We start from the raw sequence: 26,479 nt of genomic DNA on the forward strand, positions 1-26,479 counted from the left end.
CCCAAACACGCGCAGTGCAGGAGGCAATCAAGGCGGCGCGAACGAGAGATGGGAGAGGGGTACCACCCGCTAATAGAATTTTGCTTCGCATGCGGCGCTCTCAACGCCGGCGCAGCAGCGCCGCTCTCGGTGCCGTTCTTGTATATCAATGCCATGCTTGCGTGGCTGCCTGTCTCGCAAATCTAGCAGTTATGGCTCCGGTCGTGCTGCGCTATGGTTTCGTAAGTATTAGTTGGCCTGAAGATATTCCATATTTCTCTGGCTAGACATAAAAAATTCTGATGTTACTTCGCCACAGCAGTCAATGGAGAAGAAAGCTTTATCGCATCAGCTGACTCGCGCAAGCAAAGGTTTGAGTGCTCCGCTGTTTGATCCGTAAGAATCCTGGCTACATGTAGCACTAATTACACAAATTTGCCAGATGCATCTCAGCGCCGAGTCCTCATCCTTATGCGCATTTTTATAAACACATAGGTGGCTTAGTCGCGCGTGCGCCGGCACTATGCGCATACACTCGTATTACAAGGCAGCTTCCCTCCCACATAATTCTTGGCAATGAATGGATAATTTTTACTTTCCTATCGTTCACTTGGTGCGGTGGCGTAGGAAGGGGCTTGGCGGTGGCATTGCGAAGGAAAAATGGTGCATATGCCGGATGGTGCATGCTATTGCTCATTTTGTTTCCAACGAAATACCGACTGCAGATTCTGCTGTTTGGTACTGTCTGCCATGGCTGACCGTCTTCACTATCGAATAAACCAAGGATACACGCGAAATTTGATTTAGAAACCAGCCCGACACCACTTGACAAGGCGACAAGACGGGAGCTTACCCCGCTCGCCTGACTGCTTGGATCCAATGCCGCCTCCGTTCTTGTTCGTAGGGTTCAGATGGAAAGACGCAGAAGGATACATCCTCTCTCATCCCGACTTAGGTGTGGCACTTGTATACGCAACAGTATGATCGGCGCATTCTGCGCTGTCCTCTTCCCACTGTAAACTCTGTCGTCACAGAATACCAACACCGCCTCTTTTGCGTTCATTACCCTTCCAGTTGCTGCCGGCCCAGCACCATTCTGTATGTATGGGTAGTCCTAAATCTCTCAGATGCGGCTCAGCCACCACATACACACAGATCTTTTCTGCTTCCATGTCATGATACAACTCTTCCCATTTCCCCGCGTTATGGGCCGTGTTCATATTCAAGTATCCATCTCTGAAGACGTCCGCTTTACTCTTCAGGCTTCGCCAGGGTCTCCCTCTCCCTACTGTCTGGGGCTTCGGGAAGCCTCGTTGCTGTTCCTCTAACCTTGCTTCCCTGCCGTCTGTAGCATCGCCTGTCCGAGAGCTGCCATGAGCGATGCCATGCGGTGGGTGTTTGTCCGTCTCTATTGTTTTGCAGGGCCAGCTGACGCAGGCATGTGCCTAATTCCTCTGTAGTGCTCTCCTATTAGAGTAGGTTGTGCGCTTCACCTATCGGCGCCCGTGTAGTGCTCACACACTCGATACTTGGTCCCAGTTTTGTGCATACTCCTCTCAGGCTTTCATTCAGGAGCTTGCACTCCTTGCGCACCATGTCCGTGCTCCATACTGACTGGTGGACACCGTATGTGGTGCAACGGTGTGAACAGGCCCTTGCCTGCCAAGTCTGTACCATGTCCTTGAGCTCGCGCACTGCTATGTCAGGACTGGTTGTCTTCGCTTATGATATCATTAAGATCAGTGTGTAACGCCACCATCGCCTCAGTTGTGCCCCAAACCTCCGCCACTGCGTCCGCTTCTGCAATCACTTCCTGGAAGGCGGCTTCCTTGTTTGTCTGATACAGAACAAGCTTCCTCCACTTTGAGGCTTGTAGGGTAGCGAACCTCATTCTGTGAGCATTCACATCGCCGAAGACAAATGCACAGCGTCCTTTGTCGATAGTTCCCCGGGTGTTTTCTGCATTTGGCTGGAGCCCAATGGGATTACAGGATTCTATCGGTGGTGGCCTCTCGCATATCTGCTTTCGCTTCTTGTTCGTTTTTACCTGCCAGAATGCATGTTCCGAAACTCTGCTGACATCGAGCTCCTGATGCTCACTCCCGTGCTTCTCGGCTGTCCTGGTGTGACTAGCCGGTGTTGTATGGATGTCTTTCTGGTTTTGCGTGCCCACCTCTCTCCAGTCCTTTGTGGACAGCTCGGGTGTCTCCGATTTCATCTCTCGTGCTGTCTGGCTCCCCATTCCAGTGTCATAAGGGTTTTCCTGCCACACAGGCCCTGCCTGTCGTCTCCCACTTTCTGGGTCGAGAACTTCGCCTCCATTTCGTTCCCTTGTCACAAGAGTTTGTCGCATCTGTGGGTCATTTGCTGCCGCTGAGATCGAATTTCCTTCAGTTTTTGATCTTAAACTTCCTCCATAGCTGATTGTTCTTTGCGCTTGCAGTTCCCACTTTTATGTTATCTTAGCTGGTGCCAAAACTTGTGTCTTTTATTCTGTTCAGCCAGACGAAATGTTTACATTCATATCGATCCACCAACCGTTCTTCCTCCAGAGACTGAAAGGGTGTGTCATCAATTTACATCCAAAGGTCGCAGCTTGTGCACGCCACCTAGTAGCTTTTCTCGTTCCCAGCTCCTGTTGACGCGCTCCGTTTTGCTCGCGGCCGCCCCACGTTGTAGTTGAGACACAACGGCGAACGTTCAGATAGCCCGCGTTCGCGCACGGCGAAATCTCCGGCAGTGAGCTAACGTCACGACGTAGCTCGGCTATGGTAGCTAGGCACCGACTTGGCCGACTCGTGCCACTTGCGCCACCTCGCGAGATATACTGGGCTGTGTGCGGGGCAAACGTGGTTTGTTAGATATCGTTGACACCCGATTGTTAAGCACGATGCGCTAGAACAATTCACAAGGCACGACTTACCAATGCCTCACTGATGAGTCTGAACACCCAAATATCGCATCAAAGCATTTGGTGGATCGGCTAGGCCAGGATGGGGGCGGCTAAACGGAAATGTGACGCGACGCGACCCCACACAACTCTAGGATGAATGTTATCAGCGTCCCCTTTGGAATGGGGCAGAGGAATAGGCCAACAAGCTCTTGCTATTATACTGCCTAATGTCCTGCCTAGGCTAAAAATTGCCTAGGCTAAAAAACTTGTCCATCCCGTACCACCCTGTAAAACTTCATTTGCTAGTTTTACCGTGACCGCCCAATGCGAGGCATCCCACTGACCTTTGGTTCCCATCGAGTCCTGATTGTATCCCTGATTTCAAGCAAATACCCGCATTTCCAAAAGTTAGTCCTGGAATCATCATACCTTTCCAGATGCCTCGGAGTACCTTGTGCCGATTGTATCCCCATAGCATTCTGTGCTTCATTATGCCAGCATTTTTCTTCCCCTTGATTGTTATTTCGTCCTTTGTTTCCATATATTTGTTGCCCTCTTTTATCCATATAGCAAGGTATTTATATTTTACCTTACGTATTTCCTGGCGCTGTATTGCCACAGTATGTTCACTGTTTTCATTGAATACCATAACACCTGATTTTCTAACCCTAAATTTGAAACCTAAATTCTCGCTTTCCAGTGCACAGATATTAGCCACATGTTGCCAATAACTTTGCTTCTGCGCTAGCGTCACGAAGTCGTCCACATAAAATAAACCTGGAAGCTGCTCCTATACTACTGTACCCGCCTGTTTGTATGAGTGATTCAGCCCGATATTGCTTCCTTCAAGTGCCTCTCCATCCTCACCATGTACATGTACATCATAAACAGGGAGATATAAGGCATCCCTGCCTCAGTTTTTTCTTGATAGCAACTTTCTCCTTGCTCCTCATCCATTCCCTTTCAATGCAAGCGGTATTTTCTAGTTGAAGCTCTCAAAAGCTCTAGACAATCATCACCTAAGCCTTCCCTTTCCAGAATATCCCACAAATCGTTGCGGTCTACGTTGTCATACGCTCCTGCAATGTCTAAAAAGGCCACATATAACGGTCTACTTTCTACTCTTCATATTTCAATACACTGAGTAAGAACAAATATGTTATCACCAAAACTCCTACCTATTCTAGAGCCATTCGAAAGTTCTTCCAAAATGCCTTTATTATCTGCCCATGCTTGCACATTTAATTTGATCGTCTGCATTGTCGACCGTCAACGGTCTATACAAGTGAACAATCTTTCTGCCCATACCTTTATAAATTAAATTCATTCTTTTACTTTGTCGCCAACTGACTGGTATTCGTCTGTCTTTTAAAGCTTTTGTCATTGCTTTCACGAGCGCTGATTTACTTTTTGGTACTAGTTCATTATTCAGCCTAACAAGAACCTCGTCTAGCCATGTGGCTGTGTGCTTTTGTATTTTCGGTTTTCTTCCAGTTGAAATTTGTCTGTACCAGCTCCCTCTCCATGTGGTTCTCTTTATTGATTTCTTCTTTTTTCCAAAAACAACCTCGTCGTTGTCTTGGAAAGATTCGGCTGTAGTTTATTGCCGCTTCCGCTTCCAGTTTGTTTCCATCTTCCTCCAGGATAGTTAGTATTGCTGTTGATTTTCTGCCTAATTATTTGAGGTGTTCCCAAAATAATCTAGGTGCGGTCTTCTTTTTCTCATGTATTTGTGACAACCAACATTCACTTTCACCCTTTATCTTTGCTTGCAATAGTATTTGAACCATACATTTTTTTTTCTCCCGGTGTATATTTCAGTTTTACTGTTTACTTCGTTCCTAGGTAACTGCGCGTTCTTTGCGTGCCTGTGCTCTCGAGATGCTTTCTGTCGTTCCACTATCGCTTCTCTTTATCATGCTGTTCCACCAGCTTTTCGTTTTTTTTCCCTTTCCAACGAACATGTGGTTTATCTTTCTGTATTTTTGTCGTTATTACGCTTGGAAGCTCACTATCTTCCCACTCTTGACTTCGCCATTTGCCAAGTTCTTTCTCGACTGTAGTGACTATATTTGTTATTTGTTCAGCGCACAAATTTGCACTGACCATTTTGAACTCCTTGCTCTCTTTCCCACCCCGTATCCCATTTTCAAAATGATATGTTTATTGTCGCTCCCTGTGCTCCTATGCCCTTCCACATCAATGAACATTTATCTCAACTTACGAATTCCTTCTTTTATCAGACAGTTTTCAATGGTTGATAGACAGTTTCCCACTTCGCACGTGATCTACCCTTCACACTTAGGCACTGTATTCACGATAACGAGGTTACGATGCTCACAGAGCTCTTGCGTTGACTTCTCGTTGTTATCGCTATAGCCATCTAAATCTTGTATGTGGGCATTCATATCACCTAATAGGATAATTTTGGCATCATTCCCGAAACCTCTAATATCAGCGCTTATGCACTCCACTAACTCTTAATTCTTCTATATGCAAATATTTCTGGTACAAAATTACGTAACGCCCAGCCAAGTTTTTTCCCCACTAAATGTGCCTGGTAACCAAAGGGGCTCTTGAAATTTTGAATTTACTCTTTTCCATTTGGCACCAGATTGATAAGCATTCTGACTTCCTCTCCCCTTCTTTTTAACTTAGTTATGTTGAACCCTTCCCAAGCGTAATTCTCAATCACTGACAGTTCTTCCGGGTCTCTACGGTGCGTTCCTTTAACCGCATACACTTTTTGTTTTCTATTTCTTCTCCAGTGAAGTGCTCCTCAATCTCTGCCCACTTTTCATTTCTTCTGTTGCCCTGCATGTTTACGTAGCCTATTGCATGGCAAGCTTTCTCGGTTCTTCATTTTTCGGTTAATAATCGTGATGCTATACTGAGGTTTCCTTAGGGGACCTTCTTCCTTACTACTTACCCTGGCTTCCTGAAGCGCGCGTGGGCATCCTAAAGAAGCAACAGCATGATTATCAAGTCACCAGCCCCTTTCTCGTCCAAGCCTGTAATTCAAGTGGATCCGGTTTCGTTTACAACCACCACACCTTCTCACTTCCCTGTTTGCTTCAACAACCTCCAAACCATTCTATCACCTCATATTCCAAATTGCCTCATTAGCAGCCACTACCGCTCATTGTACATCTGTCTCGTACACGCACCTCCAACATTGTGAATACTACCATTACGCACCTGAGGGGATAGCTCACGCAAGTCACCCACCCCCTTCGCCAAGAACTGGGGTAATCCTCTCCTATTACTGTTTAGGACGTCATTTAGCCCACCTGATACTATTAGAAGGTCGTGCACGTAGGTATTTTCCATGAGCTTTGTTTTTGCTCGCTTCATGGGAGAACTCAGCGTCCACTTTGGAAATGTACCCATCGCCACTATTCAATCGCGTGTCACCCTGTCCACAATTCCTTCCGAGCACCTAGCCAGGTTTGAGTAGGCGGAAATAGCCGCCATTTCACTCTCTCGTACCTTTCCCTCCTTCTCTTTCACCTTTTCCGCGTGAGTCGCGCTCCTCCTTTGCCTGTGGCGGCCTCAAAATAGGTGCAACACTTTCCAGCTACCTCCTCCCTACGTTACACGCATTCCCACATCTTTTGCCGACACTCCCTCTCCTGTCACGTTGGGGGACTACGTTCAATTGTCATTACCATTCTCGATCACAATGGTGGCCCCGTTCGACGTTTCCTCGGCTGCTTGAAGTCTGTCTTCCAGTACCTTCCGCTCATCACGCTCCCTATTTAGCTCATTTTTTATCTGTTCAACCTGTTTCACAAGTTCTTCCCAGAAAGCCTCCATTTTCTTCAGCCTGGCATCGATATCAGAGTGTGTCCCGATTGACTCGATTCCCACTCCATGCTCATGTCTCCCTTCATCTGCCTTGAGGGACCCACCGCACACTGCAGGCTTTCACGGCTTTCGACGGATGGGGCCGATGTTTTCTTTGTTTGAAAAGCGGCAAGCAGCAAGCTTATACATGTTTTCATGAGTCTGCGTTTCGCAAGGATCCATTCATTTGAAGGGAGTAAGGGCAATATTGATAAACCATAACTAGGCTGGCTTTAGAAGAAGCAACTGAAGTGGGAGGTAAGGCCCCAATGCAACCAGTAGGTAGGCACTCCCAAGTAACAAGGAACCCATTAAAGAACGACAAAGAATGAATGTGACCAACAAAACTAATCAAAAAGCAGAAACTAAGAGATACTATAAATTATACAGTAAAATCTCGTTAATTCGAACCGCAAGGGGAAGTCGCTCCAGTTCGAATTAACAAAAGTTGGAACTAGCGAAAGTGAAGGAGAGCAACACTACACTGCGATTTGGAAGCAGTAGGGCATGTCAGAAATTTGGCGAGTCAGAAAGTGATGGCGTGTGCCCGCGGCACACGCCTTCTTCAAGTCGAAGCTCTGGGTCCGACTGTGCCACAACACCGATGTCCACCGAAACGAACGTTAGCCGAGGCTTGACACCATCACAATGAATCGCGACGGCCGATACCTCCTAAGCTGAAAACAGAGGTGCACAACCGATGAAGACTGCCGAGACAAAGACGCTGAACATGTGAAGGTGGCGAAGGTCCTGATTCGTTGGTCCTTGATTGCAAGCGCAGCTGCGACGTACTTGATTCGCTGTGTTTTGGCGCTTGCCGTGCCATCTCCGCACAACATTAGCAGCTGTACAAGATTTGCAAAGCCTCCGAGATTCGCAATGGGCAAGAAGTCTCGGAGGTTACGTAGAACGGAGAGGCGGTAGCCGCCACTGCCGTCTGCCTGACTCCGCGTCGGATAAGATTTTTTTTCCGAATTTGCCTTCTCTCGCCGTTCTCTCCGTTTCGGAGGCAATACAGCCTTATGTGTAGGCAGTAGGCGCGTTTCTCTCGCCGTGTGCCAGGCGAGCGTAGTTCGAATCATCCGTGAGGGAACATTCTAGCGTTCGAATTAACGGACTTTTTTATACATAGATTTCTGTGTTGCTTGCCAGGACCAAATCGTACAGTTCGAATTATCCATAAGTTCGAATTATTGAAGTTCGAATTAACGAGCTTTCACTGTATCTTGAGAAAGACTGAAAAAGCAGTAAAAAATCGACCTAGCCTGAAAACAGTGAGAAGGAAACTAGGCATCGGACGAACAAAGATATATACCCTCAAAGACAAACAGGGTAATATCAGCAATCTCTCAGACAGAGCAAAAGCAGCGGAAGAATTCGATATTGACCTGTACAGTACCAAAAGCAGCCGCGATACCTCCGTTCAAAGTAGTAATGAACAACTTAGAGGCTTCTGACATAACTAGCAGTGAAGTTAGAAGGGCATTGCAAGACATGAAACTGGGAAAAGCAGCCCGAGAAGATAGACTACCAGTCGATTTAATCAAAGATGGCGGAGACAATACTTTAAAAGCGAGCCACTCTTTATACGAGGTGTCTATCGACTGCAAGGGTCCCAGAAAAATGGAATGCAAGCATTATACTAATCCAGAAAAGGGCGACGTTAAAAGAATTGAAAAATGATAGGCCCATTAGCTTACTCCCAGTATTATGTAAAATATTCACGAAAATAATCTCCAATAGAATAAGGGCAACACTGGACTTTATAGTCAACCATGGGAACAGGCTGGCTTCACGAAGCGACACTCTACAATGGATCATATCTATGTCATTTATCAGATAATCAAAAAATCCGCAGAGTACAATAAGCCTCTCTATAAGGCTTTCATAGATTAGGAAAAGGCATCTGATTCAGTAGAGGTACCAGCAGTCATAGAGGCATTGTGTAAGCAAGGAGTACAACAGGATGCTTACATAAATATCTTGGAAAGTGTCTACAGCTACCTTAATTCTCCACAAGTAGGAAGATACCTATAAAAAAGGGGGGTCAGACAAGGGTCAGGCAAGGAGACACGGTCTTTACAACGCTATTCATCGAATGCTTGTAAGTATTCATGCAATTAAACTGGGAAGGCTCAATGGCAAATATCTCAGCAACCTCAGATTTGCAGATGACATTGTCCTGTTCAGCCACACCGGGGATGAGTTACAACAAATGATTGAGGGCCTGAACAGAGAGAGTAATAAAAGAGTGGTGTTGAATGTCTATATGCAGAAGACAAAGGTAATTATCAATAGCCGGGCAAGGGAACAAGAGTTCAAGGTCGCCGGTCAGTCTGTAGGGTCTGTGAAGGAGCACATTCACCATAGGTCAATTACTCACAAAGGACCTTGATCAAGAGACTGAAATTTACAGAAGGATAAAAATAGGTTGGAGTGCCTAAGGCAGACATTGTCAGGTCCTGACTGGAAGTTCACCATTAGCATTAAATAGAAAGGTGTAAAATCAATGCATTCTACCTGTGGTAATATGGGGCAAAAACTTGGAGACTGACAAAGATGCTGAAAACAAGTTAAGGGGGGACGTGGCTTTGAAAGTGAACTTCCTTGTTTCTTCGTGGGTTTTGATGAAAATTCGCACAAATGTATAGAATGTCCCTTGATGCTCCCATAAAAGCTTCAGAGCGATATCTTGAGAACATTTGATTCAATGTTATTCAGCAGAATTTTTCTCCGTCTTACTTGTGGATAGTGTGGGGAAATTAAAAAACGTGATAGAAGGCTTGTTATGTATTGACTGCATAGCTAAATACGTCCTCAACGTCGTGACATTGTTGCTTTTTTTTTCACAACACAAATTTTTAGGAGTGACATCTTTATGTTACTTTCACATAGAGCACATTTCAGGGTAGACGAATAACCATATCGTAAACTTATAAAGGGCCAAGATAAGAAAGCGAGAATACAACAACCTGCATTGCAGGTTGTTGTATATGACAAAGCAATGTGACAATGTGTATGTGACAAAGCAAATGTGACAAAGCAAACGAAGTCAAAATATGTCAAACGGTAACAAAGAAATCTGCTCCAGAAACTGAGCAGAAAGGCAGAAAAGGTTGAGGACACGGCAAAGTTTCCCCTTCTCTTCACTTCTCTAAAGGTACCATATTTGTAGTCTTTGGGGTGTTTTGTGAAGTGGGGCTTCTTGTACTTGTGGCCTCTGGTCTGGAGTGCTCCCCCCCCCTTTTTGTTTTTATAGGGCATTCTTTGCAGCTGCTGCTGCTGCTGCTCTACAAAGAGCATGGTGCCTAGGTTGCAAACCACGTGACCTGCAGAACTGTGTGGGCATGAATATAGTTTCAGTGTAAATTCAGGCAGCCTGTACCCACAGGCTGCCCGATTGATAGCAATCTCCAGTACAATCAGTGAGCCTTTTTTTAGAATTGACGATGTTACTGAATGAATGCTCTGATTGTCAGTAGCCTGTCAAATCATCTTTACTTTAGAATGGTGGTAGAACTTAGGATCAGAGAGCCAGTGATAGATGTGCAGCTGCTATAGGTGCTTTCCAGAATTTTACTTTGGTATGGTGCCTCGATCACTTTTGCGGCCAGGCGTCTGTGCCAGCCCAAGGGTCCTAGTGAACAGAAAACATCTTGAATCATGAAATACTGTGGCTTACCGATGGCTGCAGCGTCCACCTGTTGCTCGTCCATCTGCAGCAAAACAAACAAAGACTATTATTACTTAGCAAACCTACGAGCCATATGTCCGCTTATGAGCCACATCATTTGTTATAAGAAAAACATCAATGCCCAAGCACACCGTACAGATGGTAAACCAGTGAAGCTGAAATGTGCAGCACTGGTTATCACTGGATTAATGCCGACAGTTCATTAAACGACTGCTTCGTAGGTTGCCAGACTCTTGGTACGAAGTTGCTGCTTGCGCTCGGCTGCACAAGCCTGCTGTTGCGGGGGGTCAGCAACATTAGCCCGACGTAGGGCAACACTGCACTTCAGTAAATCATGGGAACAGGCTGGCTTCAGGTAGGTATACTCTTCAATGGATCAGCACACTATTTCCAGACGTATGTCTATTCATTTGCCCATGAGGTATTCAAACCTATCATTTCGCGCAACTGCACGTGTCGTCTAACTTTCGTCTACCCTGGATGATAAAGAAGACAGTTCTGAGAGCTCTAGCTACTGGCTTTTCCTAAAAATAGTCAGTGAAGAACGGAAAATGTGAAATTTTACGACTGCATGCTTACATGCTGCTGCAGCTCTCGGTTAAGAGGAACCGCTTCCCGCTTCACCGTCGTCAAAAAAAAAAAATCGGTCCAATACCACTCGGGCTCGGCGGCTGGATGGCCGCCAAATTCGCCGCTTAGGCGGGCAGATTTTGTCAAGTTATCTCGTGTGAACGTAGCCTGAAGGGTGAATCTGAGCTGGCTTCGCTGGGAGGGCCGCTGAGGGGACTCCGCTCGCCGCCTTGCGTTACATTCTCTTACCCTGGAAAACTGGACGGTGTGGGGATATTGAGCTGGCTCTCTCGCTTTACTGATAGTGATGGTAAAGTTTCTCGCTTTACTTTTGTAACGTAGTCATCGTGTGGGGCAGTGAACAGCCAGGGGCCTTCAGTTGTACCCGCTTATAGTGCGGTTGAGCCAGCATCAATCATCTCGCCGTAAACATAGTTATAAATCCAAGCAGTTCAAACGTACAGCATAACAGGCATTGTGTATTTCGCAGTGATGGAGTGACCCAAAACCCCAATCAGGGTGTCAACCAAGTTGACATTTCCAAATTCCCTGAATTTTCTAGGTTTTCCCTGAGTGCCATTGCAAAATTGCCTCAGTGATACAGAACGTAGTTTTATGTCAACGACCGCCAGACACCATGTTGCTCGATGATGTCGCTTCCTAGTAAGCATGCTTTTTAAAAAACAAAGCAAACAACTTAATCCTGTTTGAATAGTAAGTAGTACGCGTTTTATTGAAAAAGAAATCGGAAGGGAGGGGTTATGTAAAATGCATAGCGAATAAAGTATCTTCGAAAGTAATAGTAAAACCCATTAAAAATCGAGTCGAACATTCTCAAATACAAATAAAGAGATGCATACAGAATATTTTCGAATATGAGCTATTTCTATCAGCTAATTGGTTTGAGGCCCGATCTTTATCGCAGGTGAGATTATCACAGGGACACCTGCATCTCGGCGTCAGCCAACACTTTGCTTTTATATTGCAAGCTCCTTGAAAAAAAACCGGCGGCATCCTTGCCAACCCGCTCAACCAGCTTGCCAACCCCGCTCTTGCCAACCGCTTGCCAACCGGCAAGCGGTTGGCAAGAGCGGGGTCTGCAACAAAGACATGTTAAACTAAAGTTCTGGTTCAAAGAAAATCATGCAACACATGCAACCGCATTTAACAAATTTATATGCTATAAACTAACAATGAGACGGTCAGTTTCAGTTTGTCATTCGTTCATAACAATTGGTTAAAAGAAATGGTATACAGACAAGGGTCCCTAAGAGACTGCACTACGACCCTTGTTGTCATCAACTCCCACAGTTAATTTTTCAGCATATGCTACGAAATGGCAGTTGGACAAAGTACTATTCATAGCTGTTATCATAGTGCGGGATTTGCTGATGATGGCTCAACATCCCTTGGCAGCGCCAAAGATGCAGCAATATATTATTCTGTTTATCAGTGTGGTGGTATTTTAGAGTTTAATTATGAAGACACCGCTACTATTCGCAAAACAAAAGGTATTTCCAAGTTTTCATGTCATACAAAAACTACCTATTCATGGACTTTGTCAAAAATGTCCTGCCAGTGAACGGCAATTTGTCGGACTATTTTGAAGTGTGCGAGCAGAAATCGGCGAAATAAAAATTTTTGCTCCTTTATAGGCTTTATAAGAGACCCCTAAAAAACTTTCCATGCTACAATGAAAGAACTACATGAAATAGCATGATGGAGGCAAAAGGCGTAGCCCACCAGAAAGCGAGGAAAAGAAGGACACGACCACACAAATTGCGGGATCACAGAACTCTTCTCTCGGCTGCAAAGAACATGTGCTGAGTGCCCAGATAGCACCACTCGTGACAGTATGGGTTGTTTTGCGAAAAAAAATCATGCCAGGCACATGAATCCAACCCTTTACCAGCCATCTCATCACCAAAGCTGGCGATGCGATATGCCTCAATGATAAGCCGGATCATCTTGTTGACGCCTTTTCCAAGAATTACCGTATTTCCAAAGAGGGTCTGTGTGTTCCGGATGCACATGTAGTCTGTCCTTTTCTCCAGTTTCTAGTGCCCTACGCCTTTTGCTCCCATCATGCCGTACCCTCAAGCCCAACATACAACTTGGTCAACTTCATGAAAAAGCAGGTCTATATGTGACAGAAATCAGAGGCGTGATATGCATGATGTGTACCTAAATTTCAGCATCTATAGGTTGCACACATCCAATATACCAAATTACCCATGCATCTGTTCCAGTTCATCACTAGCGTAGTTTAAGAACCACGACAAATGTTTGTGCCACGAAGCTTAAATTGACAGCAAGTTGGTAGTGTATTATGGATGATGCAGCTTAGAAGCGTCAGGTAGTGACACCTGACGCAAGCAATCAACACCTGACACAAGCAATCGATAATGTTACAGTATGTACCCTTCTGAGCTATGCCTTCAAGCGTCCCTAATGAGCTCTCCGCCTCAGCGTGATAAATTCAGCAAAAAAAATGCTGGTACAATAAGTGCGATTCATAGTACATTCAAATGTTTCTCGATTAACTATCAGATCTTTTTAAAGTATTGAATGCTCCTTTCATCCATAATATGCGTTCTGCAAGGTTAGCAGTAGGGCTGCCCACTCTCATGGCCAAACTTACAGCATTTTCCTTATACATTTTTTAAAGCGACCCATAGTTGAGGTCAAGTTCAAGTAGAAGTATGGTGACTGGCCAGCCTGCGCATTTTGAGTCCCAACAAAGCCATCATATGTTACACTGAACCAAGAAGGTCAGGAGGAAAGGAGGCCAAAGGGGGCCAATGAGATCATTTCATTTGCAGTTAATCTGATTAATTCATTCATTCGTGTATTATTGCAAAGCTATCCTTCCCTCCTTCGGCTTTCCCACTGCTGCTGCTGTCCGGCATACGGCATTGGGGAGCGGGGAGCGGGGGGGTTCGAGGTCCAAGGAATGGCAACGCTTGAAATTCTTTTTGCGCCTACGCTTGGATGGATGGATGTTACGCGAGTCCCCTTTAGAACGAGGCGGTGGGATGGGCCACCAAGCTGTTGCTATTATAGTGTCTAATGTTCTTCCTAAGTTAAAAACGAAAGAAAAAAAACATGATGCATTCCAATATTCTTATTTTCTGACGCCCTATTACGAACTATGCTTTTGTAAGTCTCCGTTTTTTGTCGTTTCCCTACTTCTACTAATCTCCAATCACGTCTCACTAATATCTATTGCGGAAATGATCACTTTCCTCCTGCTCTCGCTCAACCCAAAGCTTAAAGGAGGCCAGTGGTCAAGTAGTTAATCTTGGCAGCTTTACTTTAAAACTGCTAGCCCGCAATAGATTATATCAGCCTCTCTGACTTTCCGCTCGACGTTCTTCCTTGCTGTGCAGCTCACTCTACAGGCTGCATACTTGCTGATCACCTTCCTAGCTCTTATCCACCACCGTGAATCAATGCTTTTTCCTGAACAAACAAATACCTCAACACTCTCTCAGCCAAATCATTGTCTTTCATATTCCTCAGTCATACCTCATAATCACTTTTACTGTAAGATTCCCTCACTTCAAAACTAGTACAGTGCATATCAATCTGTACAGCTTCATTTGTAGTCTTCCCGTGAGAACCCAACGCAAAGCGACCCACTGACATTTGGTAGCCATCAAGTCTCGATTGTACCCCTGATTTCAAGCAAACAACTACATTTCGAAAGGTTGGTCCTCGGACCATTACACTTTTCCACATACTTCGGAACACTTCGTACATGCTACAGTCCCATAGCCCTGTGTTTCATTAAGGCTGCATTTCTTTTCCCCTTACTTCTAATGTTTTTTGCTGTTTTTCCATATATCCAGTGCCTTCGTCTATCTATATACCAAGGTATTTACATTCTTTTATCCGAGCTATTTCCCGGCCCTGTATTGCCAGTGGCTGTTCACTGTTTTCATTGAATACCATAAAACCCCATTTTCTTACGCTGAATTGCAAGCTTAAACTGCAGCCTTCCTGTTCACAGATAACAGCCAGACGTTGCAAATCAATTTGCTTGTTAGCTAGCAACACAATGCCGTCCGCATAAAATAAACCTGGAAGCTGCTGCTCTACTATTGTATCCGCTTGATTGTATGAGACACTAAGCCTCATATTGCTTCCTTCTAGCGCCTTCTGTATCCTCACCATATCCTCACTGACCTCGTTCTTTTCGCTGCGCCAGCGGTGTCAGCCAACCAAAACACAGGAAACGGGTGCCTGCGGTCAGAATGGTTTCTCCCTCCCGCTCCCTTTCACACCCAATCAACCCTCGTCACGTGCCTTTTACCCACACGCCCTTTTCTGAGAGTGCGGGGAGGCGCGCGTGAGATCGCGGGAACATCGCGAGAAGTTCGTGAGGAGAAGCACACTTGCGGGGACGTGGCTCACCATGGAGTTGGATACATCAATATGCCGGTGCACGGGAGTTCTATATACGCGAACAATAGCGCAATACTTTTGCAGGAGATTCCCAAGGGGATTTTTCAACTCTTCGATATAGGCAATAATTTGATATATGCGGGATAGACTGTCCTAGAAATATGCAAAACAAAAGATATAGAGCAAAGGAGGGCGCAGAACACTGCACTGTGATCCTAAACTTCTGCCACTTTCCTTCTAAAGCTTCCCCCAGCGTGCAGTGGATGCGCGGATATTATAAAAACATGAATCAGAGGAAATACAAAGGAAGGGGGTTCAAATGCGGCAACATATAGATCTGGACTACACCTTTCCTTCAAAACCTGCCTCTGGGATGCCGTTGATTCGTGAATGTAAGAACGCGAAGCAGAAGTGTTAGAGAGAAAAGGAGTCAAGCACGGCGCTGTTAATCTGTAATTCCCCTAAATTACTACCAAACTTGCTCAAATGTAGATGCGAACACTCGAATACTAGAACGATGCGAAATGTAATATACCAAGATAGGGAGACAAACATGGCGCGACGACTCTGGTCTTCCTTCAATTCTTTTTCTAAAAACCTGTTTCTGCGTTGCAGGGGAATCACGAGCACTAAAAAATCTAGAACAGTACGGGCACTGCGAGTCTGGCCATCACCCACTTTCCTTTTGAACATGCTGGCCCCATTGATGCTAAACTATATGTACAGGGAACGAGGTCTAACGGGGCGCCAAGAGTCTTCACTTCCCCATTTTCCTTCGAAACCTACTCGAGCAATAGCGTGCATACGCACATTCCAGAAAAATGCAAAACAAAGGAGGTACAGTAAAGGAGAGTATAAAACGCTGCGCTATGATCCCAAACTTCCGCCACTTTCCTTCCACACCTTCCTCCAGCGTGCCATGGATGTGCAAATAGTAGAAAAACACGAAATCGAGAAGATAAAGGGTAGAGGCTCCAAATTCGATAACGTAAGTCTGGACTGCCCCCACTTTCCTTCAAAACCTGCCAAGATATGTGAATACAAGAAAAACACGAAGCAGAGGAGATAGAAGAAATGGGAGTGAAGCGCAGCACCATAAGTCTGTACTTCCAAGTAATTACTAACAAATTTGCTCTAATGTAGCTGTAAATGCAATGTGAAGCATACTAGAATGCCAAACAAAGGTTATACTGTACAAGGATACGGAGCCAAACACATCGGTGTGAGTCTGGACTTCGCCTATTTTTATTCTAAAAACCTGCTCCAGCGTTGGAATGAATGCGGGAGCACTAGGAAAACCTAGAACAGTGTTGGCACCGTGAGTTTGAACATCCGGCCACTTTCCTTCATAACCAGCCCTCGGCATTGCCCTGGATGCGCAAATACTAGAAAAATATTAAACAGAGTATATACACGAAAGGGGGCCAGTTAGGTTGCTGCGAGTCTCGATTTCTCCATTTTGCTTCCAAACCTGCTCAAGCGTTTCCGTACATGCGCGAATAATAGAAAAACGCAAAGGAGATACATTAAATTGCTTTGTTAGCCTAAACCTCCACCGCTTTTCTTCCAAACCTTTCTTCAGCGTGCTGTGGATGCGAAAATATTAGGAAAAAAAGAAGCAGTGAATATACGGGGAAGGGGGACCACGACGGTGCCGGGAGTGTAGACGGCCCGAGTTTTGTTCCAATCCTTCTCACTGCGTCCCGTGAATTTGCGTATACTAGAAAAACGTGAACCAGAGGACATACAGGAAAGGGGCGCTGATGGTGGCCCTGCGAGTGTAGGCTTCCCTCACTGTCGTTCCAAACCTTCCTAGAAAGTGCCTTGGATGCACGAATATTAGAAAAACACAGAGGAGATACGGCGAAGGAAAGAAAATGACGGTGCCGTGACGCACTTGGAAACCTTCTAACAGCGTGCCGTCAATCTGCGAATATTACAAAAACGTGTACAAGAGGAGATGCAGGAAAGGGGCATTGATGGCGGTGCAGTGAGTCTATGTATAGTGCAGATGGTGCAAGATAATGCAGTGCCGAGCCGACCCGCGACGATGGTAAGGCAAGCGTCAAGCACTCCCCTTACCAGGGCCGCTCCCGAAGATGGCGCAATATCGGCCCCACCCGCGGCGGAGGTGAAGGAGGCGTTAAAGGGACACTTAAGTGAAAAGTGATTTCTTCTGCATCACTAAATTGCCGTTCCACAACACCAAAAATACCACTCTTACAACGATAGGACGTTTGGTAAGCCAGAAAGAGTGCAATAACGAAATACGGGTGGCGACACCTACTTCAGTTCCCGCACCTCGGGGCTATGACGTCTTCGATTTCAATGGTATCTTCTAGGGTCTCTTAATTAAATATAGCGGTACAGACTGACTACATTGTGTTTTAAAGGAGCCAAATATTAAGCATGGCACGTTTCGGGAACCTTTACTCAACCGACGCGGCACAAATGCAGAAACATACTTTGCGATCCCTGACGTCACGCTGACATACCGGCACTGGGGTTTCGGCGCGACATTACATACTGATACTTGCATCGTCAATTTCTCATCTAATAATCAAACATTGTTTTTTAAATAACTGCCTGCAGGGTTCTCAAACAATGCTCCATTAGTCTAAACTGATTTATTGTTTCGCTTTAGTGTCCCTTTAAACATTCCCGACTTTCATTCCAAACCTTCCTCCAGCGTGCACTGGACACGTGAATATTAGAAAAGAAATTGGCCGACCATTGCGCTTCTTCGTTATGCATACAGAACACGCAGTACAAAGCGTAGGCGGTTCTTCGTGTCGGATTCGGTAGCACACACTGCGATCGGCCGCTATCGAGTCGCCCCTCTGGTAACGCGCCATCGTATAGTGGTTCACAGTAGCGGAGAGGGGAGGGAGATTAGCAAACATTTATTCTTCCTTAAGAGCTGGCATGAGAAAATGGGCGGAGAACACAGGCATCCAGTAGAGGTCACGCACTCTTCACTGACAGACAGGCCTCAACGTGGCCGTACAAGTTTCGAGTGGGAAGTAGAAGTAACAGGACGAAACGCTAGAATTGTCTTTCGAGTCGCCGCAACGGCACTGGGCCACCTAAGGGGGCGTATAGGGCAAGAGTGGAGGTTCCAGGAGACAGCTAGGCGCAAGCACTGTCAGAGGTGACATATGACATCGAGGAACACGCTCCGCAAACGGGGAAGCGATAGACGCGGCAGAGAGCCATACAGCCACGAGACGCAGAGACGAAGGAGTGGATAACCGAGGATCAGGCGCGAAGCAGTAAGGCATGCCCGCCACCGGCACCGCTGCAGTGCCGCGACAGTGGGAGAAGGGACGGCGAAGCCGGAGTGGAGGGTAGCAGCGAGAGTAACCCAAACAGCGCTACGCGAAGGAATGGGGCGAGACGATAGGTTTGAACACGTGATCCGGCTTTCGAGGACAACGGGCATAGAGTTTCCTACAATATTCTGGTGCGAACTCTGGTGCTGCAGTCGTCCTGCCATGGGGATGATAGGAAGGACGTTGATTTCTCGCATATTCGTTCTTGTTGATTCAGAAGTTTTTGTGGCTTCGTATGTTACGCTATATAAATCTTACTGTCGTAAATTTCATAGCAATCTATACAATCGCAACTATAATTGAAAATGTTGAGCTTGTCGAAATGGGCAAATCGAAACTCACGAAACGTCTTAAGGTTACTCAGGCCTGCGATAAATTCGTAAGGGTGTTTCACATCGCTTATCGATACATGCATCTGTGGCTTAATGGTTTCAATATGCGGCGTCTGTGATTGAGGTACTGTGTTCAAATCCTGTTGTCGGACAATGGTAATGTTTACTTAATTACCAATTACACAGTACACTGCTGAAAATGGCGAGCTTACGAAGTCACAAAGCCGCTTGAAGCCAAAAGGATGAAATTAGGCAAATCCATGTACCTCCCATAATTCCCACGCTGGTGCAACCACTGCCGCTGCAGCTGCCGTTGACACTAGCGCCAGAGTTCTCTCGAGTAATTGATATATGAAACCTATATTATATGACAAGGGGAGAGCCAGGCTAGCGCTGCGAACGACAGATTGCAGCAGGAACGCAAGCAGCAAGAGAAGAGCGCTGACGACCACCTCGGTGACGACGAGGCATGAGGGTGACACGAAATGTGGGAATGGGAGCCAATGTGAGGCCTGTGCTCTAAAACATGAAACAGAACAGACCATCATACACGGAGGGCGGGACAATGGCGGTGCTGTGAGTCTAGACGTGCCCCGCCTTCACTCCAAACATATGTACAGTGGTTCATCAATCCACGAATACTAGGAAAGCGTGAAGCAGATGAGGTACATCCAAGGGGAGTCGAATGCGGCGCTGTGGGTGTGGAATGAGTAGGCTAATAATTTTGATGATTCGGCAGCGTTCCGCGAGGCAGGCCCTTGACTTGATTAAGTCTGCACTAATTTTGTGAGTGAATTTCAATTGTGTTCACCAAAGACACATTGTGCGTAAGTCTGTTGAAACAAGAAGACAACAAACAAGTTGACAATGTAGTGACACGTGCAGCATGCCCTGAAGGACGTATCAATGCACGGAGCGCAGCAAGTAATGCTTGTTCTTATGCCATACATATTAGAGGTCTTGTTGTGACAACCCTCTGATTGCGTTCATATGTTAGACGAATATTCATGGCTCCTTAATTTACATTGCCACCTTATTGGGATGTTTTGCAACAGCTGCGCAATATTTGAAAACTGGCTTATCACCCCGATCCCGGAATGAAACTCCAAATTGACATTGAACAGCTCTGTATACATCGCTGTCGCACAAACTCGCCCAACTGTCAATTCTAATTAATTTCAATTTTGTCCCCCAAAGCAGGCCGTCATTGTTTCAAACCTCGAGATTTCAATGGGCAATTATTCCTTGCATCCTTCACAAACTGCGTTGTGTGTCTTCTTATTTCGACTACTGCAGCGCTTTTTACTGCCCAAGAATGAGGTGTAAGGTACATAAATTTAAAATACTTCATATAAATAAACCCAAGTAAAGCGTCACACATGGCAACAAGCATTTTGGAAAAGAGAAATATAAAAATTAACTGCTGCATCAGAACAATGGTACACCAAAGTTGAATTCAATGCACCATCATATGAAAAACTGCAGCACAAACAGTAGTCATAACAGAGAACTCATGTACATTAATGTAAAGGAAACCGTTATTCTACCCCTTAATGGTGCCGCATAGCACAGATGAAAAGTTGGCTGGCTGTGATGATCTAGCAGTAGTAATATAATAAACATTTTGCTTTAGACATTGAAACAACCTGTCATGCTTTACGCTCTGGACAGGAACCAGCCAGATACGATGAAGTGAACAACGTCTATATACCCTAATTTGACGAACAGCAATGAAGTTTCCTTCTGCACCCATATTGTGCAGCAAATCAAACCTGCAGGCTACTAGGGCATACGATTCAGTTACGACTGCGGTTCCAGCGCTGCAATATTGAAAGCACTCACAGAAGGCAGCCTCGTCTTCGTCGGAAGAGTCCTCCGGCTCCGCCTCTTGAGGAACTTGCCCTCCCTCTACAAAAGCAAATATTTAATTCTGTGACCGGATTCTGACACATCGGAAACAAAAGCAAATAACTTTCAGTAACATTTACCTTTCTGCATGGCGAACCTACACACTACCACAATTCTAACGTGTTATAAAAAGCAAGAGAGCTATACAATGCAATTCTTGTACGTTTGGACATCGTTAGTCACACGGGACGTGTAATGTGTCAGCGGGCTACCATACAAAAAAAGCACAAAGACAGTAAATAATGTTTTAAAGGCATATTCCATATGTAGTTTAAAAATACAGTAGCCATATGGAAGCAATGCTAACGTTATCCTAAAAGTTGCCTACTAGACATCTTGACAGATTAGCTGCTAACTTTCATTAGATATTGCAAAAGATTCTCGCGGCAGCTTTTACAAAACCATGAGGTATGTTCGAAAGGTTAAAATTCATGAGTGAGGCACGCAAGGAAATGATATATGTATTGTCGCGATAGAACTTCACGCAGTTTTCGCAGTTACGGACCATAATTTTGTTAGAAATCGGGGTAGCATGTCGGTATTGAAGCACTGCCTAAATGTTCGACAAGTACATTTGATTGCATTAGCATCAGGAATGTCAAAGTGGAAAGAAGTGTGTGTGTGAAGTATGGGAAACAAGTCGCATAGTAGCGGTAAAGAGCGCCTTAGAGGGATTGTGTGCGTGTGTGTGCACGCGCGCACACAATGCCTGATTAGCTAGGTCCAGAAGTTGATAGTCCAGATGATAGTGCAATTCATTTCATTTCATTTCATTTATTTTCCCCTTAAAGGCCAGGAGGCATTACATAAGGGAGGGCTTTAATCCTTGTAACAATGTTAGAAGAAATGTACAGAACAGTAAAGAAACAACAATAAACCAATACAAGCCAGGAACAATTGTGAAAAAAAAGGAACATCGTGTTAGAGTAAGGGTCGGTGGTATCGGCAATTAAGCAGTGTGGTTAGTTAACATTTCGCGGAACGTTTTACGGTCAGTGCATGACACGATATCTTCTGGGAGGTGGTTGCAATGGGTTATAGCGTCGGGAAAGAATGAAGTGTTCATGGCAGACGATCGGGTGTTAATGGTAATGTGTGTTAATGGGTGTTAATGGATGTTAATGGGTGTTAATGGGTGTTAATGGGTGTTAATGGTAATGGGTGTTAATGCTGGTGGATTTAACAGGGAATGCCTGGAGTGTGGATGGTAATAAAAGGTGTGAAGCAAGCAGAGAAGAGAGATGATCCGGCGGGAAGCAAGTGATGGTAGTTCAAGTGTACGCTTTGTGCGGTTATGCTGGTGTCACGAGAGTAATTGAAAGATATAAACCAAGCAGCGCGATTTTGTATTGCTTCTATGTCACAGGTTAGATACGATTGGGAAGGGTACCAGATAGATGACGCATACTCTAACTGAGGACGTACGAATGTTAGATATACTAGCTTTTTTATTTCTGGTGATGTGGCTTTCAGGTTGCGTTTTAAATATCTCAAGGTGCGTGAACCATTAGAAAAGATGGTGTCAACATGAGTTGCCCATGATAGTGTCGATGTCATGTGAACGCGGAGATATTTGTAAGACGGGGCATAATTGATAGGAGCTGAATTTATTGGAAGGTGTGACTGGTTAAGCTGTGGTTGCGGGTGAATGACAGAGCTTTGCATTTAGTAAGGTTAAGCGGCATGTACCATTTCTCGCACCATACTGCGATGGAATCGAGATCCCGTTGTAGTGCGGCGATTTCATTCGAGCCTTTGGTTGGGGAGTATAGGACACAGTCATCCGCGAAAAGACGTAATTTATTCTTAATGTTAGCAGGTAAGTCATTGATGTAGATGAGGAAAAGTAGAGGCGATAAACCAGCACCCTGTGGCACACCCGATGTTTCGCTGCTAAGACATGAATTATGGCTATTTGCAGAGGTAAACTATGTGCGCCCTTTTAAGAAGTGTTCAAGCCAGGTAAGCAAGCTATTTGGGGTCCCAATAGATGCGAGTTCTTGAAGCAGGTGATTGTGGGAAACGCGGTCGAATGCTTTTGAATAATCCAAGAAAATTTCAGCGCTCAGTGCTGTGTTGAAGAAAACTGGTGCATTTTCAAAAATAAATTTTCATTAATCGAACGTTTCGTACCGCAAACAACAGTCACTTGCAAGCCACGGTCCCCTTGGTTCAACCCCTTTTTGAAGCGACTACGTAACAAAAAAAAAGCGGTTGTTTCGTCGCGCAAAAGCTTCATGCAGTGACGTTGCTTGGTCCGCATACTATCTCACTGAAAGTGACAACACAGCCGCCGCTAGTGCGAAACAGCATTTTTATTCTGTTACCCTGCCGTCCATCTTGCAAACTAATCCTCGTAAATTCTGGACCATAGTTAACGGTACTCCAAGTAAAATAATCCAATTAACATACCCAAATGATCAACCTGTTGCTCCTGAAGAATGCTGTAATGTATTTAATGATGTGTTTTCTTCACATGTTACCACAATGCCACGGGCATTACCGCTTGTATCCAATTCTGGTTTTTCGCCCATGGATCCAGTCTCTATTGACTGGGTTGGTGTTAGCTGCCTAATAAACAATCAAAAAACGTCCTCCTCTGCCGGCCCAGACTGCCTGAACTCAAAAATTTTGAAGTGTACTAATGTATTTTCTGCTGCTATTTTATCGCACATTTTCACTCAGTCATTACAGCAGTCTGTTCTTCCACACGACTGGTGCGTGGGAAAGGTGATTCCAGTTCATAAATCAGGTAACACACACTTACCCAGCAATTACAGGCCTATCTCACTAACAAGCATTTCATGTAAAATTCTTGAGCATATAATATATTCACATTTGGCTGAGTTTTTAGAATCAAACTCCTTTTTCAACCCCTGTCAACATGGATTCCGTAAGTTCTTTTCCTGTGAAACACAGCTCTTAACATTTACTAATGATCTCTTTGCAATTTTTGATCTAGGTACCGACATTGACTGCGTATTTCTGGATTTTGCCAAGGCCTTTGACTCTGTGACCCATGATTTACTTCTGCTTAAGCAGTCTCAACTTAACTTGGACGCCAATGTACTCGAGTGGATCAAAAACTTTCTAACAGGACGCAGTTTGTAAACACTAATAACTGTAATTCTCGGTTTTCTAAAGTACCAGCAAGTGTTCCTCAAGGGTCAGTCCTGGGTCCACTTCTCTTTCTAATATATATTAACGATCTTTCGAACTGCGTTCTTTCCTCTTCCATACAGCTTTTCGCGGATGACTGTGTTCTTTACCGTTAAATTACTAATCCTTCAGATTCCCAAGAGCTGCATGACGACCTCAACCGCGTAATTGAATGGTGTTCTAATTGGTGCATGCAAGTAAATTCAAATAAATGCAAGGCCATGCGTATATCTCGTAACACTGCCACGCACACCTACTTTATTAATGGTGCACCTGTGACGTCAGTTAGCTCTTACAAGTATCTCGGCCTTCACATATCAAATAACCTTTCTTGGCACTCGCATATTGACTATGTTACTAAAAACGCTAATAGCATGCTTGGTTACTTACGCCGTAATTTTAGCTCTGCCCCTTCTTCCCTGAAGCTAACTCTTTATAAAACTTTAGTTCGCTCCAAATTGGAGTATGCTTCAGCCATTTGGGATCCGACTCAGTCTTCATTAGTTTCTACTCTTGAAAGTATTCAACACCGCAGTGCACGCTTTATATTATCTAATTATTGTCGCTATGCAAGTATTTCTTCAATGAAACGAACTCTTAGCTTACCTGATCTTTCGTCAGGCCGCAAATCTTCCCGTCTCTCCCTTTTTCACAAAGTTTTTCACTTGAACCCCCTTTTAAAAGAGACCCTCCTTGCCCCTCCGTCTTATATTTCTGCCCGCACTGACCACAGCCTTAAAATCGGGGTGCCATTGTGCCGTACTAACCGGTACAGTGACTCATTCATCCCCAGGACAAGCACGGACTGGAATCGCCTTCCCGCCTCAATCGCACTCATCACCGTCCCTACTAGCTTCAAAATCGCCGTTCAGAATGCCTTTTGTTAATATGTTTTGTTAATTTTTTGTTAATACTTGTTTGTATTTTTTACTGCATTCCTTCTTGTTTTGACTCCACTCCTTTCTGTAACACCTTCGGGCCTTGAAAGTACATGAAATAAATAAATAAATAACTAAAATGCCATCAATCTACAAATGAAGGTCCATGAAATGTAGAATTTCATGGGTGAACACGGCGAGTTCGGTCTCGCATGAAAATAGTTTTCTGAAGCCGTGCTGGTGAGGGTAAAATAAGTTGATAGATTCCAGGTGAGACATTAGGTTGGATGAGATTATATGTTCTAGAAGTTTAGAAGAAATGCTGGTCAGAGAAATTGGGCGATAATTTATAGCACGGGAGCGGTCGCCACTCTTGAAGATTGGTACGACATGGGCCTTCGACCAGTCGTCGGGCAAGCTTTCAGTCTTTCAGGATTGCGTAAATATTAGATGTAGTACCTGGCTAGAAATGTTACTTGTGTTAACTAGTATTTTGGCGTTGATGCCATCACGCCCGGCTGAGGTGTTTAGTTTGAGTGAAATATGCCATCAGGGTTGATCTTGATGTCGTTGGCAATGGAGAAAACTGAGGTAGTCTCAGAATTAATGAGATTACCATCCGGATCTGTTAGATCAATCTGTCTAGATTGTGTCTTTACTGAAAGTAAGCGCCAGAATTTATTGGGGTTTGATCGTAGAATCGTCAGAAGGTCATGATTAAAGAAGTTATCTTTGGCTATCGTCAGCTCTTGAATATATTGGTTAGCGCGCACTTCATATTTTTCCCTTGTTTCTGAGTCATTTGTAAGTTTGGCTTTTCGGTAAACCCTTTCCTTTTTAGCAAGGAAACCTTTCAGTCGTTAATAAACCATTCTTGTTAGAGTCAGATTTCACGAGAACTGTTGGTATGTATCTAGCTTCCAGGTTGAGCAATACATTCTTATGAAGTTCCCAGTTGCTATCAACACTTCTTGATAAGTAAGTCTGCTGAAAATCATTTTAAAAATTTTGGAGTTCGTTATTTATGGCGTCAAAGTCCGCCCTTTCGTAATCTATTATTATTTTTGTTGTGGGTGACTTTCTTAAGTGCTATTAATTGTCATGCAGATATGGATGAGGTTGTGATCGCTAAGACCGGGTAGTGTGGTAACGCTCCTTACGCTATCGGGGCAAGATGTGAGCATAAGGTCAAGGGTGTTATCTCCTCTTGTAGGACGTGATATCACCTGATGCAGGTTGAAGTCAAGCATAAGATAAATAAATTGTTTAGCTTCGGATAACGGTGACCTGTTGGTTACAGAAAGCAGAGGCCGTGTTAATGTTAGGGTAATTGAAATCGCCAAAGAGGTGAATAGGTGCGTTAGAGAATGTGTCAGTCATGTCGGTTAGTGCTTTACGGATTGAATCACAGAATGACGGATGGCTGTCCGGCGGCCTGCAGCACACGCCAAAAATTGTCTTTCCATCAGCGCTGTAAGCGC

The 26,479-nt window shown here is 44.8% G+C and overlaps 1 protein-coding gene across 1 annotated transcript in view; it reads right to left on the reverse strand.

Annotated features, from left to right (window-relative positions):
* Positions 1-10,400: 10,400 nt before the first annotated feature.
* LOC139061313 (uncharacterized) overlaps positions 10,401-26,479 on the reverse strand; it is a 413,371-nt gene continuing 397,292 nt past the window's right edge. Inside the window, exons 12-13 of the transcript XR_011515359.1 lie at positions 20,896-20,961; positions 10,401-10,434 (exon numbers count right to left, since the gene is read on the reverse strand). The gene's annotated coding sequence lies outside the window, so the exon portion shown is untranslated. The remainder of the gene's footprint in view (positions 10,435-20,895; positions 20,962-26,479) is intronic.

This window comes from Dermacentor albipictus, chromosome 6, assembly GCF_038994185.2.
Source record: "Dermacentor albipictus isolate Rhodes 1998 colony chromosome 6, USDA_Dalb.pri_finalv2, whole genome shotgun sequence".
Classification (NCBI taxonomy): domain Eukaryota; kingdom Metazoa; phylum Arthropoda; class Arachnida; order Ixodida; family Ixodidae; genus Dermacentor; species Dermacentor albipictus.